This window comes from Rattus norvegicus, chromosome 14 (assembly GCF_021556685.1).
Source record: "Rattus norvegicus strain SHRSP/BbbUtx chromosome 14, alternate assembly SHRSP_T2T, whole genome shotgun sequence".
NCBI classification, from domain to species: Eukaryota; Metazoa; Chordata; class Mammalia; order Rodentia; family Muridae; genus Rattus; species Rattus norvegicus.
This window is the reverse complement of record NC_141547.1, coordinates 31418703-31433507: the sequence shown is the minus strand read 5'-3', so window position 1 is coordinate 31433507 and position 14805 is coordinate 31418703. Positions and strand designations below refer to the sequence as shown.

The window sequence follows — 14805 nt, the reverse complement described above, 5'->3', positions numbered from 1 at the left end:
AAGCTGACACATCTAGCTTTGCCCTCTGACTCAGAGAGGACTCTGAATTCTTCGGGGTGCTCCAGTAGATGCCCCCATCTATCCCTGAGCCAAGAGCAATTTACGGCGGTGCTTGGGTTCCAGAAAAGGGTTTGGAAATAGTCTGGGTTTCAGTTAAGCCTAGGGTGACCACATTCTGGCTTTTTCCTACATCTATTCTGATTCAAGCACTGTAAGTCCTGTGTTAAAAGAACCCTCATCTGGCAACACAACTCTTTGAGCCTTAGCTTGGCCATCTGTGAAATGACTACAAAGATAACCTCAGTATTTGGGGACTACATTAGCCAGGATTCTCTAGAGTAATGGAATTTATTTACAGGCCGCAGGCTAAGTAATTCAACAAAGTCTAGCTGTGAGCGGAAAATCCCAGGATCCAGTAGTGGCTCAGTCCACAAGGCTGGATGTCTCAGCTGGTCTTCAGTATCTGCCGGGATCCGGAAGAAGCAGGCTCTAATGCCAGTGAAGGAATGGACTGGTTAGTGGACAGCAGCCAGGCAAAGGGCAAACGCTTCCTTCTTCCAACAGAAGGCGTGGCCCAAATTAGAGGTGGGTTTACCCAGATCAAATGATCTACATTAAAGCTGTGTCTTCTCAAATCAAAGATCTGGATTAGGAGCGGATTTTTCTACTTCAAATTAAGCAAAAACCCCTTACATTAGCATTTCTTCTAGGTTCCGTCCCACAGCTACCTGGCAACAGCCAGGCATACTTGACTCAGTATAAAAGGAGCTGCTTGGCTCCTCACTCACACTTTCTTCCTCTCTTCCCCCTCTGTCCCTCCTTCCCCTCCTCCTCCTCCTCTTCCTCTTCTTCTTCCTCCTCTTCCTTGTCCTCTCTCTCTCCCTCTCTCTCCCCCCCCATCCCCTCCCCATGACCAAACCCTATTCTGTACTATACTTGTGGCTGGTACGTCAGGGGGAAGAAGGGATATTTCAGCGTGGGCCGCAGAGAAACCTCTTTTCCCACCTCCACACCATACCTTGCCTCCACCAAACATATCCCTGGCTTCTCCTTCTGTTTTATAAAACACAAGGTATGCCCTTCATTTTAAATTCCAGATGTAGTCAGGTTGACAAGCAAGAATAGCAGTCATAGGGACTAAGGTTGATATTTCACCAGATTGTTTAGGAAGGAAACCAGAGGAACACACACACACACACACACACACACACACACACACACACACACACACACACACACACACACACACACACACACACGCTTTCTGTCTCTATTGGAAGGACTTGATGACGCCTCCTATCCCAAGTGCATTTTTGAGTTCCCAACAAATGCAGGAGAGTGGATTAGGGGCCCTGCCGGCCCTGTGATGATCTGATTAGGTGTAAATGACAGGAACAGCTGCCTGCTAGCAGAAGTCACTTCTAATAGCGACAACTAAGGAGTCTCAAACAGGAGATTATCAACCCCCTTCTTCTCGGCTTCTTTGTTGCCCCTCTGCTGTCGTCTGCGGAGGCTCTTAGCTAATGGCCCCGTTCTAAAAGACTGTTTCCCAGTGACTACTGCTTAGTGGCTGAACAAGAAAAAGAAGTTAGTGTTTTCTAAGAACTCCCTTACAAGGCATTCAGCACAAGGGTGGACTTCACAGGCATCTTAATTCCTGGCTGGAAATGTGGGGAGCTGTCTTGGAGACCAGAAACAGCAGGCAAACACTCTAAACAAAAGAGGAGCAAGGGGATTATTTATTCAAATGTCCTGATAGAAGGAGGCCTAATCGAAGATGCCATAGAAAACAAGCCGCGGGCAGCCAGGGAGTGTGTCAAAGGGATCTGGGCCTTTTCTAAATGGAAGGAAATGACCCGGTGAGGGGTGAGGGGCACCGGTCTTCAATTTTTAAGCTGAGTTCGGAGCTGTGTGCCAAGGACTGGGGAATTATTCAAATTGCAAACACCTTTACCATCACGGTCCTCCCGCCCCACCACAAATCATTAGAATTAGTGCCCGATTCCCATTGAAACTTGAAGCCTTTGAAAGTTGGGAAGCTCGAGATACAAGACTCTTGGCGCCTCTGCCGATAATGAACTTATTCTCATCCACCACAGTGGATGACGTAATCTTGCATAATTAGAGCACCTTTGGAAAGAGCTAGAGGAAAGGGACTCTCTAATCTATGTAAATTTGCTGATTTGCATAAACAACGTTGTTAGGAGTTTTCACTCCTAAGGTGCCCACCCCATTGATGGTTGCATTTGGAATGAACAGTATGGCTGGAAGCCATTGGGAGTAACATTGACAGCTTCAGCCAGCACCAAATCGTTCACCAAACTCTGGGAGGATTCTACAAAATAGATGTTCCTAGGTTACCAAATCACCTTTTGATTTCTCATGCTTCCTTCCCACCCCTTTCCCAGGGAAAATTAAATTCTGAAACAGTTGATTTATAAGTCAAGGAATTTAATTATCGGAGCAATGCATTAAGGCATGCCTTGTTACTGCTTCCTGCAAACGAGACTTCAGTAAACAACGGTCACTTTATTACTTCTGGTCTCAGTGTGTTAAGAATTCAGAGAGGTCTCAAGTAGGGAGATTTTAGATCTAGGGTCACATAAATGGCTGTAATGAGACATTGGCTAGAGACAGAGTTCCAGAGGGGCCCAGGGAAATGCAGCCTTGCAGGGTACCTCTGCCTTCCCCAGGTCTTTCCCATGAGGTTTTTCTTAGACATTGTTTGAGCTTCTACATACTGTGGTGAGCTGGGGTAGTTAAATGCTTCAGTGCTTAAATGCTCCCGGTTCCATCCAGGCATCAGCTGCATCAACATTTAGGGCCTAGGCAGCCTTAGAAGTCATCTGACATGAAGCCTACAGCATTCTATTGGTTACCAGTCATGGCCAAATTACCTCCCAATAGAAAGACGGTTCTGGAAGGTGAGGTTCTAAAAGGCAGCTCTAAAAGAATTCAAGCTGTTGTGGCCCTCTCTGGAAAACGCAATGTAATATGCCATAGGTGTAAATGAACACAACGTTCTCCTAGAATATTTGTATCTGAAGAAATTATGTCAACCTCTAAGTTCAAGGCCAACCTGATCTACATAGTGAGTTCCAAGGCAACCAGAGCTACATAGAAAAACCTTATCTCAGAAAGAGAGAGAAAAAGAAAGGAACAAAGAGAGAAAGAGACAAAGAAAAGATAAAAATAAAGAAAGGAAACGCACAGTTGTACACACTTGGGTACTTCTCAAGAGGGAAAGAATCTCCCAGACATTATATCAAATCCATTTCCTTTGAATATTTACAGTGAGAAGGAGAAAGGGCCGACACATCCAGCTGCCTCTTAGGGAAGCCACAAATCTTTGGTTTCCTGTCCCAGCACTTGTGCTTGGCATTTTCAAATTGCCAACCAACCATCAAACAGTCAGTTCCTGTTACATCTTGTGAGATATGAGATTTTTTTCTTTTCTTTTCTTTTTGCCATTTTTAGCAAAGAAAAATAAAGCAAAAGGCATCAAAGTGACCCTGGGTGGTGGAAAGGGGGCAGATCAAGTGGCAGGCACTTCCTGACTGAAAGCTGCCCTAGAACAGGCTGTCATGGCCACTCTCCTTCTAGAAGCCACATGTTCATAGTCGTCTTTGCTTATGTCCTGAGGGAACAGAAGCAAAAGGGCATGGTCCCGCTGACACCCCTGGGAGCAGGCTTGGATTTCAGGGCTGCTGACACCCTACTGAGTCCTAGAACTTTAAGGGGAGAACCTCTGAGGTTCAACCTCCGGTCAGCAGATGGGCATTCTGGTCTATGTGGGGTGCTGAGATCTGGGTGATTTAGGTCACGGGCACAGCAGAGGAAGGGAGGCAGAAGCCGTTCCCTCTAGTGCATCAGAAATGAACTGTCTGGGAGTCTCTGTTAACGGTGACCTTTCCAGACTGTCCTTAGTGTTGCAAGGTGCTTTAGGAAAGAATTTCACACCATTTAAGTGGCTGCCTCTCCCCCAAAAAGTTGGAAAGCCTCACACATCTCTCTAGTACTTACCAAGTTTTTTTCCAAGGAACTCTAATTGCCACGCTCTACCAATGCTTGAGGGCAGGCACTGGCATGCAAATTATGTTAGGTAAAGTGAGTGCCTGTGCAGACTACTTGAGGCAAAAAGCATGGTCCAAACACATTCCCCTCCTCTAAGGTCATGCTTGTCCTGTTCAACTGTTCTCTGACTGTCAAAGCCCGTTGGCTTCCCACTCTGCAGAAGCAAGCCAGAGAGGTGTGTTTCCCTTTGATCGTAGAGTGCTCCCATGGAGTGGCACGCCGGACCACCCTCTTTCTGAACAAGAATGCCTGCTGGTTTCATATCAAAAATGCCATCCCGATGCTGGCACTTAAATTGTAAGTATAGGGACTTAAGCATTTAGGTCAACTATAGAACCCACTTAAGGCTTAGGGATCATTTCAGAAGGGGATCCAGAAGGAGTGTAAGAGAAACACGGTGTCTGCTGTGAGTCTGTATCTCCTAGAAGTGTCAGAACTTGCACCCATGGTACCTCACCAACATGAATGCCTAAACATGACCTGAACAAGGGCACCAATACACATGTTAACATGTATATGGGAAATGAGGGGTTTATGGGGCCTCAATCCTAGACTGTGATGAAACACCTGGACTTCATCTTAGGCATAAAAACCATTTTATAGTAAAGACAGACTCGGTTCACGCTTGTTTATGATGACATCTCTGGGTTTCTGTTTGCTTGCTTGCTGTTTGTTTGAAATAGAGCCTCTCTAACAACCCTGGTTTTCTTAAAACTCACTCCATAGACCAGGCTGGCTTTGACACCCTCCAGCCTCTCTGCCTTTCACATGCTAGGATTAAAGGTGTGTGCCACCACCCTGCCTGGTTTTTAAGTTTCTATTTCTCAAGGATTGGGCTATGCCCCACTTGTAACTTCAATTACAAATGGTCCTCTACTGCCTGCTCCAGAATATGGCAACCATGTCTCCGTTTCAAAACCTTGTTTGTAGCCATCTTGCCATCCAGCCTTTGTTTAGAGGGTTGTTGTGAGTATCTGTTGTTATGACTACCTTGTTAGAACCACCTTGATCATGTCTTTGTTTCAGGAGGTCATTATGACCAACTTCTTACGCTTATGTTCAACTCCTGTAACCCTGACAGATCCCCCATTTGGAAACTCCCTACCCCTGAGCTCAAAAAACCTTGTCTTCCTCACATCCAAGGCTGACCTCATGAATCCCACCTTAGAGGAAGGCAGTTTATATGTACAAATAAAAAAAGCTTGCTTTAATTAATTAATTTGTCCATGATGATTTGGATCAGTGGTCTCTCTCCTTACATCTTTGGCATTAATAAAAGAAGTAAATATAGGCAACTAAGAAATACTGTGAACAAAAGAAACAGTCTTCTCTAGGGAAGAACACACTGATTGGTTATTCAATACCAAGTGGTCATCCCTGAAAACAAATATACAAGTGCACATTACACAGACTGAGCAGGATGTACTTATGTGGGGTTGGGGATTTAGCTCAGCGGTAGAGCGCTTGCCTAGCAAGCGCAAGGCCCTGGGTTCGGTCCCCAGCTCCGGAAAAAAGAAGAGAAAAAAAAAAAGAGGATGTACTTATGTATGTGGTTTTATATATACATATATTACATTTAATTTTTGTGTGTTTGATATATATATGTATATGTATACATATATATATATAGTTACAGAATTAAGATAGGCCATGAATTTGTAAAGAGAGCAAGGTCTCTTTTGTAAAGAGAGCATGGGAGAGTCTGGATGGAGGAAAGTGAAGGGATGAGTGATATAATATCTCAAAGAGTAAAAATCATTTAAAAATCTTTTGAAGAGTTTAGATCAGCCTTCATAATAAGGAAATTCATCCTGTTTCTTGTTTTGTCTTGGACAGTAGGAGTCTCAGAGTCAAATTTGGAGCTCACTTTTGCTGTGCATTCAAATGATGTTTTCAAATACAAAACTGTCTTATCTGGTTCCAGATTTCTTACCAGAATCCTGTAGGCAAGCATATTTCTCTCAGTATGGAGACTGGAAAATCCAAGATCAAGGTTCTGCAGATGTCAAAGGAGGGTTCATGGACAGTTCTTCCATTATCCTCCCTATGACTAAGGAGATTTGAGAGTTCTCCGGGGTCTTTTTCATACGGATGCTCCACCCTTACGACGTCATTATCTTCCGAAGGCCACATCTCCTGGCACCATCACATTGTAAGTTAGAATATCAGCATAGGAATTTTGCATAAACACAAAACATCCAGGACACCACAAACACTTGTACACCTACAACTTTTGTGACTTACCCATATTGCCAAGTCCTGCATGGCTGTGGAAGGGACAGCATGACACAGTTCCTGCCCCCAGAGCACAAGTGTTGATGATTGCTAGGAGTAAAGCTTGTTTGTATAATAATGTACATATTTTCATGTTTTTCCTTCAGGGAATGCTCTCCCCGTTAAGGTTAATAATTCCATGATAACTAGAAACAGCATGAGTCCAGAAGGCTAGAATGTGTTTCTCAGCAAAATGGTGAATACTGTGACCTTCAGGACAGCCCTTAAAGCTGTGGGAAAGAACTCTGAAAACATGAATTCAAGAATATATCATTTCTCAGCTATGCAAAATATAAGGATGCACTATGAATTGTATGAGGGGTCTTATGGACCTAAAAGAACAAAGGCAGCTGCTCTATGAGCCAGCTTGTCAGAAAGATATTAAGGAAAGGGATAAGAGATTCAGGGAATGATGATTTCAGGGCAAGATCCCAACAAGCTAAGTTTATTCAGATCTCTGAATTCATTTGCTATGTTTAAAAAAATGTACTTGCTGTCTCTAAAAATCAAGGGGCTAAAGTCATAAAATGCTGATTCATGGGAAAATCAAAAGGGAACCTGGGGTGATGACTGAATTGATATATAAATAAAAGATGGGATTTGATCTGTAAGAGCTGAGCTATCTACACAGCTGTCTGGTGAGCCAACTCAAGCAGAAGCCACAGCTGTCAGCTTGCGCCCATCACTGATTTTGAGTCTTTTCTTCTGTGGCTCTCAAACACACCTTCCTCAGGACCTCCTCTCCAAGCTGAGGCTGGTCCTTGGCACCATAGTGTGTGTGTGTGTGTGTGTGTGTGTGTGTGTGTGTGTGTGTGTCTGTCTGTCTGTCTGTCTGTCTGTCTGTCTGAATGTATATATGTGTGATTGTACGTCAGTGTGAATATGTGTGTGTGTGTGTGTGTGGATGTGGTATGTGTGGTTGTATGTCTATATGTGTGAATGTGTGTTTGTGTGATTGTGTGTCAGTGTGTGAATATGTGTATGTATGAGTGTGTGTGTGTAAATGAGTGTATGTGTGAATGTGTGTATGTGTGGTTGTGTGTCAGTGTGTGAATATGTGTATGTGTGTGTCTGCATGTGTAAATGAGTGTATGTGTCTATGTGTGTGAATGTATATATGTGTGATTGTCTCTCTGTGTGTGTGTGTGTGTGTGTGTGTGTGTGTGTGTGTGTGTGTGTGTGTTTTACTGGAGACCAAACCCAGGGCTTTATTCCATCTAGGCAAATACTACATCAACTGAGCTATATCCTAGCCCTACTTCCCCATATCTTAATTCTTTTATTTTTTTAAGGACTTATCACAAGCTGCCTCAAATTTTTTAAAAAACAATTTAATCATAGCTTTTTATAATAAGATATACCTACAAACCAGTACCACGGGCAACCTGAGAACGTCCTTAAAACTCCAAAGTTTGTTTTACCCAGAAGCTGTCCAGAGAACACTGATAAGTAACCTGTTCTGGTATTTAGAGAGAACAAACTTCATCTTGGTGCTCAAAGTTAAGATAATGAAATAATTCTTTACTGATTGTTGAAAGACACTCTTCTGGGCCTCCAGAAAACACCCTGTACAGCCACTTAACCTCACCTGACTTCTGGGTCTGCTCCCTCCCATGTTCTTCCCAGGATCCAACGACCAAGAGGAATGGACAAGACCACTTCTGGGCTGGAGGCTTGGTGTCATGAGCCATTATCAACAATGAAGGGTCTGTTGTTGTTGTTGTTGTTGTTGTTGTTGCTGTTGTTGTTGTTGTTAGGATGGTTTAAGATGGAGAGTGGTAGCACTCACCTTTAATCCTGGCAGTTGGGAGGCAGAGATAGGCAGATCTCTTGAGTTCAAGGCCAGCTTGGTCTGCAGAGGGAGCTCTGCCCTGTGAGCATGGCCACTAGCTTTGCTCACTGATTCAATACAGGGTAGTGGAAGAGAGTTGCAGGCTATGATGATAAAGCTTAGGCTCTACCTTCAGCCCAGCCTATGTATATCCTGTGTCCTTTATTCTTTCCCACAGCTGCCTCATTTCTTCACGCATTGGGGTAAGACTGATACTCTTGCAGGATGCTTGTAAGGAATATATGAATGAGTGTCATAGACCTCTATATCCAGAGGGTCTACATCTTCAAATTTAACTTGTGACAAATCAAAACATCTTTTTATTTTAAACATTTGTTTATATTATTTTTATTACATGTTTATATTATATTATTGAGAACTCATTTCATATTATATTTTTGAAAATTTATGTATTCTCCCTCCTCTGTATGTGTCTGTGTTTGTGTATGTGTATCTGTGTTTGTGTGTTTGTGTATCTATGTTTGTGTGTGTATGTATATCTGTGTGTGTGTGTGTGTGTGTGTGTGTGTGTGTGTCCAAGCATACGTGAGGAACAGAGGACAACTTGTAGGAGTTGGTTCTCTCCTTTCACTTGTGGGTCCTGAAGTCAAACTCAGGTTGTTGGACTTAGTGGCAAGCATCTTTACCTACTGAGTTATCTCTCTTGTCTTCAAAACCTTTAGTTCCCCTGAACGTGAATATTCTCCTTGCTGCTATTCCTTAAACAATACAGCAACTGTTTACAGAGGGTTCACATTGAATTAGGTAGTACAACTAATCCAGAAACGGTTTGAAATGTGCAGAATGATGAGCTCACATCATATTCAAGTACAATCCCAGTTTACTTTGGAAACGTGAGCATACTCAGATTCCGGAACCTGTGAAAGTCATAGGACCACCCTCACTACCACGGATAGGTCGGTGACAGTATAAGTGTATACACTTAGCTAAGTATATACAGTGCGCGTGCGAGACCAAATCTTTTAAGTTCAGTCTCCATTTTAGAGAACTTGACCTCAGGTAAACTAACAGGCCCATACCAATTACCACCCCCCCCAAACAAAACCGTGAGCACAGCTCCAGTTTCTAGGCTAACCCCAACAAGACCTGCTTCTCCAGGTTAATCTCCCCAACAAATCCTGAGTTTCCAGGTTAATCCCCAACAAGCCCGCCCCTGCCTAACACCCACCAATGCAGAGGGAAGCAGAAGTTTAAGGTTTGACTCCCAGCACCAGCCAATTATGCTAATGGCCCATAGTAGCTCTCCAATGAGATGCCTGCTAGAAACACTCACCACCACCACCATCACCACCCCCACTCCCCCATTGCTGTCTATGAAACCTTACCCCATAGATGTTCAGGCTCCTCTCCACCAAAATCGTCCTGCGTGTGGGAGTTGGACTGAGGGGCCCGAGCTAGCTCAAATAAAGGCCATGGTGTGATTGCACCGAATCAGTTCCTATCTGGTCTTTGGGGTTCATTAACACACCCCTGGCACTACAGGCACAACTCATTAGTCCTCATTACTGAGCATCTGCTATGCGTCAGGCACCGAGCCAAATGTCAACAAAGAGTAGGTTGCACTTAAATTAAAAAAAAAAAAAAATGCCTTTGGATACAGTGCTAGTCATGGGCAGAGCAGACTTCGTTTGATTTAGACAAAGACGATGTTTTCCCTCAAATGAGCCGTCTCCAATAGAAGCAGAACTTTGTGTCAGAGAAGAAAGCAACACTGGACTTTCTAGGTACCTCTGGAGGACACTGAGGGGCTCCGTGGATACAGAGACCTTGCAGAAGGTTGGGGGAAATGGAGGTTCCCCTGGGCTCCTCTGTTCCAAACAATCGCCTCCTGCTGTCTGGGCTTACCCACATCCTGGTAGCCGGCAGCCATCCCTGGCGACTCCCAGCTCCCGTGACATCTCTCACATGCCTGTCACTCCATCCGCACCTCGTGCTAATGCTTGACTCCAGATTCTCAATTACCTCATGTCCAGATCCAGGCCAACAGCCTCTAGTCTCCCACCGACCGTCCTGCCTGCCACACCTCCCGCAAGCACCACTGTATCTCTAACCAGATCCTGCTTGCATCTCTGGCGTTCGCTGCTCAGAGCGGGCAAGGGACGGCCCACTGTCAGTTGAATACATTGCAGCTTCATGTGCCAGCATCCACATTCCTACTTCATCTGATGCAATTTCTTTGCTGTCCCCTCAGGATTCCCTGTGAACTTCCCACGATGCAAGGATGCTTGCTATTTCGTAACCCTGGTGCTTCTTTTCCTCACCCACTCGACACCACTCACCCGCGCCCACCCCACCCCACCCCCAGCCCCTGCGCCGGGCACATTGCCTGTTCTCCAGTCTTCTAATTCTTGCCCATCTGTCATTACCCTGCTTGGCCCCATCTCCACCGACCCTGACAACTCCAGGAAACTGTGCTTATCTGAGCGAACCACTCATGGGTCACCTTCTCCACTGCCTGCTATCATGAACGAGCCTCTCGCTCAAGTGTGCGATTAGCTTTCCTGGTGCACTGTGAACGCCTTGTAGCCAGAGGATTAAAGACCAGTGGCTCAAGGGCTGGGATAAGGGGAGGTATGGGGACAGCTTGGCATTGGGGCTCAGAAATCAAACAAGCTGTATTTTAACTGCCAACTCTGTGACCTGGTGAGATCCCTGATCTTGAGACAGGATGACTCCACGACAGATTTCAAATTGGCAGTTCAGGAGACTAAGCCTAAATCTCTGTTTCCAAGAACTGGGAAAATCCAGGCAAGTCCAGGCCTCAGAAGCTGCCCTAACACCTGACCTGTGTGTGACAAGGACAATTTCCAGTAGCAGCAGTTTCCAGACTTCCTCAGCAACAGTTTCTAGCCTCCCACCACACACACACACCCCAGTGATGGTTCTACAATGTCTCTACAGATAGAACAAACCGATTAAAATAGAGGTCACCTACCCCTCCCTAGGATTCCCCTTATGTGCTTTAAATCAGGCCTTTGAGCTCACTTTGGGGACTCCATCTTTGTAGATGGTAGACCCCAGCATGCTGGACTTCTGCAGAATAAAACACTCTTTGCATTTACATACTGCTTAAGTCTGGGGTATCATTCTTCTGCAAATCATGGACCCTCACAATCTTTCCATGACCTTATCAGAAAACGGGGACAATGACCAAGCCCACCTCGGAGGGCAATTATGAGGATTATGAATTAGTATGCAGAGGGCCCTCAGACTGGCATGCATACAAAGTTCACTTAATTTATTATTTCTTTCATTATCAAGCAAGGTGAGAGGGCTTGTCATGGGCTAGGTAACATAAACGACCTTGTTTATTTCCTGGAACAACCCAGTGACAAAATGGGACTCTGCTCACAATACAGATGGGGAATCTGAAGTTCTGAGAAGTTGAGCCACATGGCTGGTAATTAGTTCATCCTCAGCCGCTGTGAGTTCAAGGACCGTTGCTTCATCCTAATCCTACAATGGGACAATCCTCATGCAGAGAAAATGGCTTCTGCTCCTTGATACCCTTCGGTATCGCTTACGCTGCTCAAACACGTTTGTTGTGGAATGACCGACAGACTCTTCCAACACCAGATCAACAAGCCCTTTATGCTCCTCTGTGCTGAGATCACCATTTGCTCATCATCGACTTCCTCCTGCACCCTTTTCAGACGCCAGTGTTTAGCTAGGCAACCAGCCACTGGCAGCAAAGGTCATAACTGGGTATGGTGGCACAAGCCTGGAATCCCAGGGCTCAGGAGGTAGTGGAGGCAGGAAGATTATGAGTTCAAGGCCATCTGGAGTACAGAGTGATACTGTGTCAAACCAAAACAAAAATAGAGGTCAGCCAACTTTTCCAGAAAGGCCAGAGACAGAACGTATTTTAGGTTTGGCAGATGGCCTGGCTGTGTTTACTGAGCTCTGCCATGACAGTACATATGGAGTTGAGGACAGTGCGTGAATGAGGTGACTGTGCTCCCAGAACAGGAAGCTAGTCAGATCTGACTATTGGCTGCAGGTTGTTGCCACTTGGCCTAATATGAACGCGCCATTGGCTGACTTGATTAAAGATGTAAGGAGGGTTAATTTTGTGTGTCAACTTGGCCGGCCCATAACGGGCCAGGATATTTGACCAACCTTATTCTAGGAATTTCTATGTAGATGTTTTTCAATGAATTTGATTCAGCTGATTTTGAACATAGTGGGAAGGCCTCCTTACCTCATCCAACCCACAGAAAGCTTGCTTAGCAAAAACAAGACTGGCTTTGTAGTTAAGAAGAGAACTCTCCAGAAGACTGCTTCAGGCTTACCCACAGCACTGGATCTTTCCAAATGTAGAACAGACATTGGTTGATATCAATATACAGGTGAGAGCTGACAACAGTTAGGTCAAGGCCATGATTGAACAGTAAAAAAAAATAAGGTGGGGACAAAGTTTTTGTAAAACGGGAGAGAAGGAGAAAGAAAGAGAACCAAGGTGGAGACAGAGAAGGACGACCCAGATCCGCGTGGTCTTGAATTGCCAAGGTAGCTGGGATGGATTTCTGTTGGCAAATTTATCTTATCTAGGTGGGCGGTTTATATCCTTATCAATTGGTTATAAGTTTATTGTGTGGATGTGTTGCGGATTGAGAATTTAACATGCAAATCTGATCGTTGGGTTACAGTTTGTTGAGTCTTGATTTTACCTGGTAGTTGGGAGTTTGTACTTTAACTACCAGGGGGGCGGTTGCTGGGAGTGTGGGCAGAGCCATGATTTTACAGGGTAGCTGGAGCCAGAGAGTGGAGGCTAGCAGAGAGCTGCCAGGAGAGATACTAATCTGAGATAAATTAGCTCTACTTCCAATGGCCTGTTGGAGCCAGAACTAGCGACTGCCACGGTATGTGGGAACCAGTCCCACCGTGTTTTAATTTTTACCGCAGCAGACTATCTTTAGACTGGTCTGTGTGTGCGTTCTTCAGGTTTGGACTCAGCCTCCGCAGCCGTGAGAGTCGATTTCTATGCACACCCACAGCCACTGGTTTTGTTTCTCTGGAGAACCCTGTGACATCGTGCTCCGTCTTCCTTTGTGGCAAGATGTGCCAGGGAGATTAAGGCCTGGCCAATGGAACGCTCTGAGGCAGCGTCAGGAAACGGTGGCCTTTGCCCTTTGGCCTGTCACCTCCCCTTTACTCTTCCTGCTGTTTGGAAGGCAGATGTCATGGCTGAAGGGCCACTATGGACTACAATATAGCAACAAAGTAGAAATCCAAAGCAGTCTAGGGTCCATGGAGCCTTCTAACCCCTCTCAGTGCCTTGAATTCCTCGTTCTAGGAGAGAGTGGCTCATGAGGTTGGACTTGAACTCCATATGTAGCCAAGGATGATGACCTTAAACTCCTGACTCTCCTGCTCCCATAGCACAACTGCATACTTCTTAGCTTCTTATCAGGGCTTTTGTAGGAGATAAAAATGTTGGGGGTTGGGGATTTAGCTCAGTGGTAGAGCGCTTGCTTAGCAAGCGCAAGGCCCTGGGTTCGGTCCCCAGCTCCGAAAAAAAGAAAGAAAAAAAAAAGAAGAAGAAAAAAAAGAGATAAAAATGTTGGAGAATGCTGCCTGCTAAGTTCACCAACCCCCTTGTCCAGACAGCTCTCTGAGCTCAGTGCAAAATAGAGGACTCTCTTTCTCAGCGGGGCTTCCCTTTCTCTCCGGGACCCTGCCTGAAGCGGGTCCTGTAAGCACGGGTGCCTGGTTTTGTCTTGTGCAAATGACCTTGTGCAGGACTCCCTGCCAGTGCTGCACAACTCAGCACTCAAGTCCCACTCTGGCTTCCTGGCCACATGATAATTTGATGCTCTGTTATGACCAATCGGTCCTTCCCAGCCTTATGATACTTTGCCATGATCAATTAGCCCTTTCTCTGGAACTATAAAGTGGACCTGTCTCACTGCAGAGGTCTCTAGAAGTTCTTCTGCTATACTCACAGACTTCGGAATCCTGCCCGATGCCTCTGCTCCCTTTGTCCTCACAGGCTGGTGGTCAGTTACCCCTCAGGGAGAAGAGGGGCTCACATAAAAATACAGCCCAGTTTTTTTTAAGGTTTATTTATTTATTATATATAAGTATAGCGTAGCTGTCTTCAGACACAGCAGAAGAGGGCATCAGATCTCATTCCAGAGGGTTGTGAGCCACCATGTGGTTGCTGGGATTTGAACTCAGGACGTCTAGAAGAGCAGTCAGTGCTCTTTACCACTGAGCCATCTCTCCAGCCCCAGCGCAGCTTTATTTAAGCTACATTTAGTGTCCCTGCCCAGCCTATGTGAACCCTAATGGATGCAATGCTGTCTCTCTGGAGATGGGACACTGCTAGCCTTCTCTCTGGTGATTGTGAGCGGCCTCAATGCTGGTATTTCCCAAAACTTCTTTTGATAGGGAACAGCCCAATCTAAGTCTTTTCCACATTGAGAAATCTCTTTTCATAAGAAAGCATCGAGAGGGGCTGGGGATTTAGCTCAGTGGTAGAGTGCTTACCTAGGAAGCGCAAGGCCCTGGGTTCGGTTAAAAAAAAAAAAAAAAGCAGCGAGAAATGAGGCTGAAGAGTAGGAAAGAAATAGCAGTGATCACGCCGTGGGGCAGAATGGGAA

General features: G+C 45.3%; 1 long non-coding RNA gene across 1 annotated transcript; it reads right to left on the bottom strand.

Moving 5' to 3' along the window:
• Positions 1-309: 309 nt before the first annotated feature.
• On the bottom strand, positions 310-10367 carry LOC148001299 (uncharacterized). The gene is made up of 3 exons (XR_015637375.1): positions 9526-10367; positions 6008-6210; positions 310-489 (listed from the first exon to the last, which is right to left on the bottom strand). It is a non-coding gene; the product is annotated as an uncharacterized LOC148001299 (long non-coding RNA).
• Positions 10368-14805: the final 4438 nt, after the last annotated feature.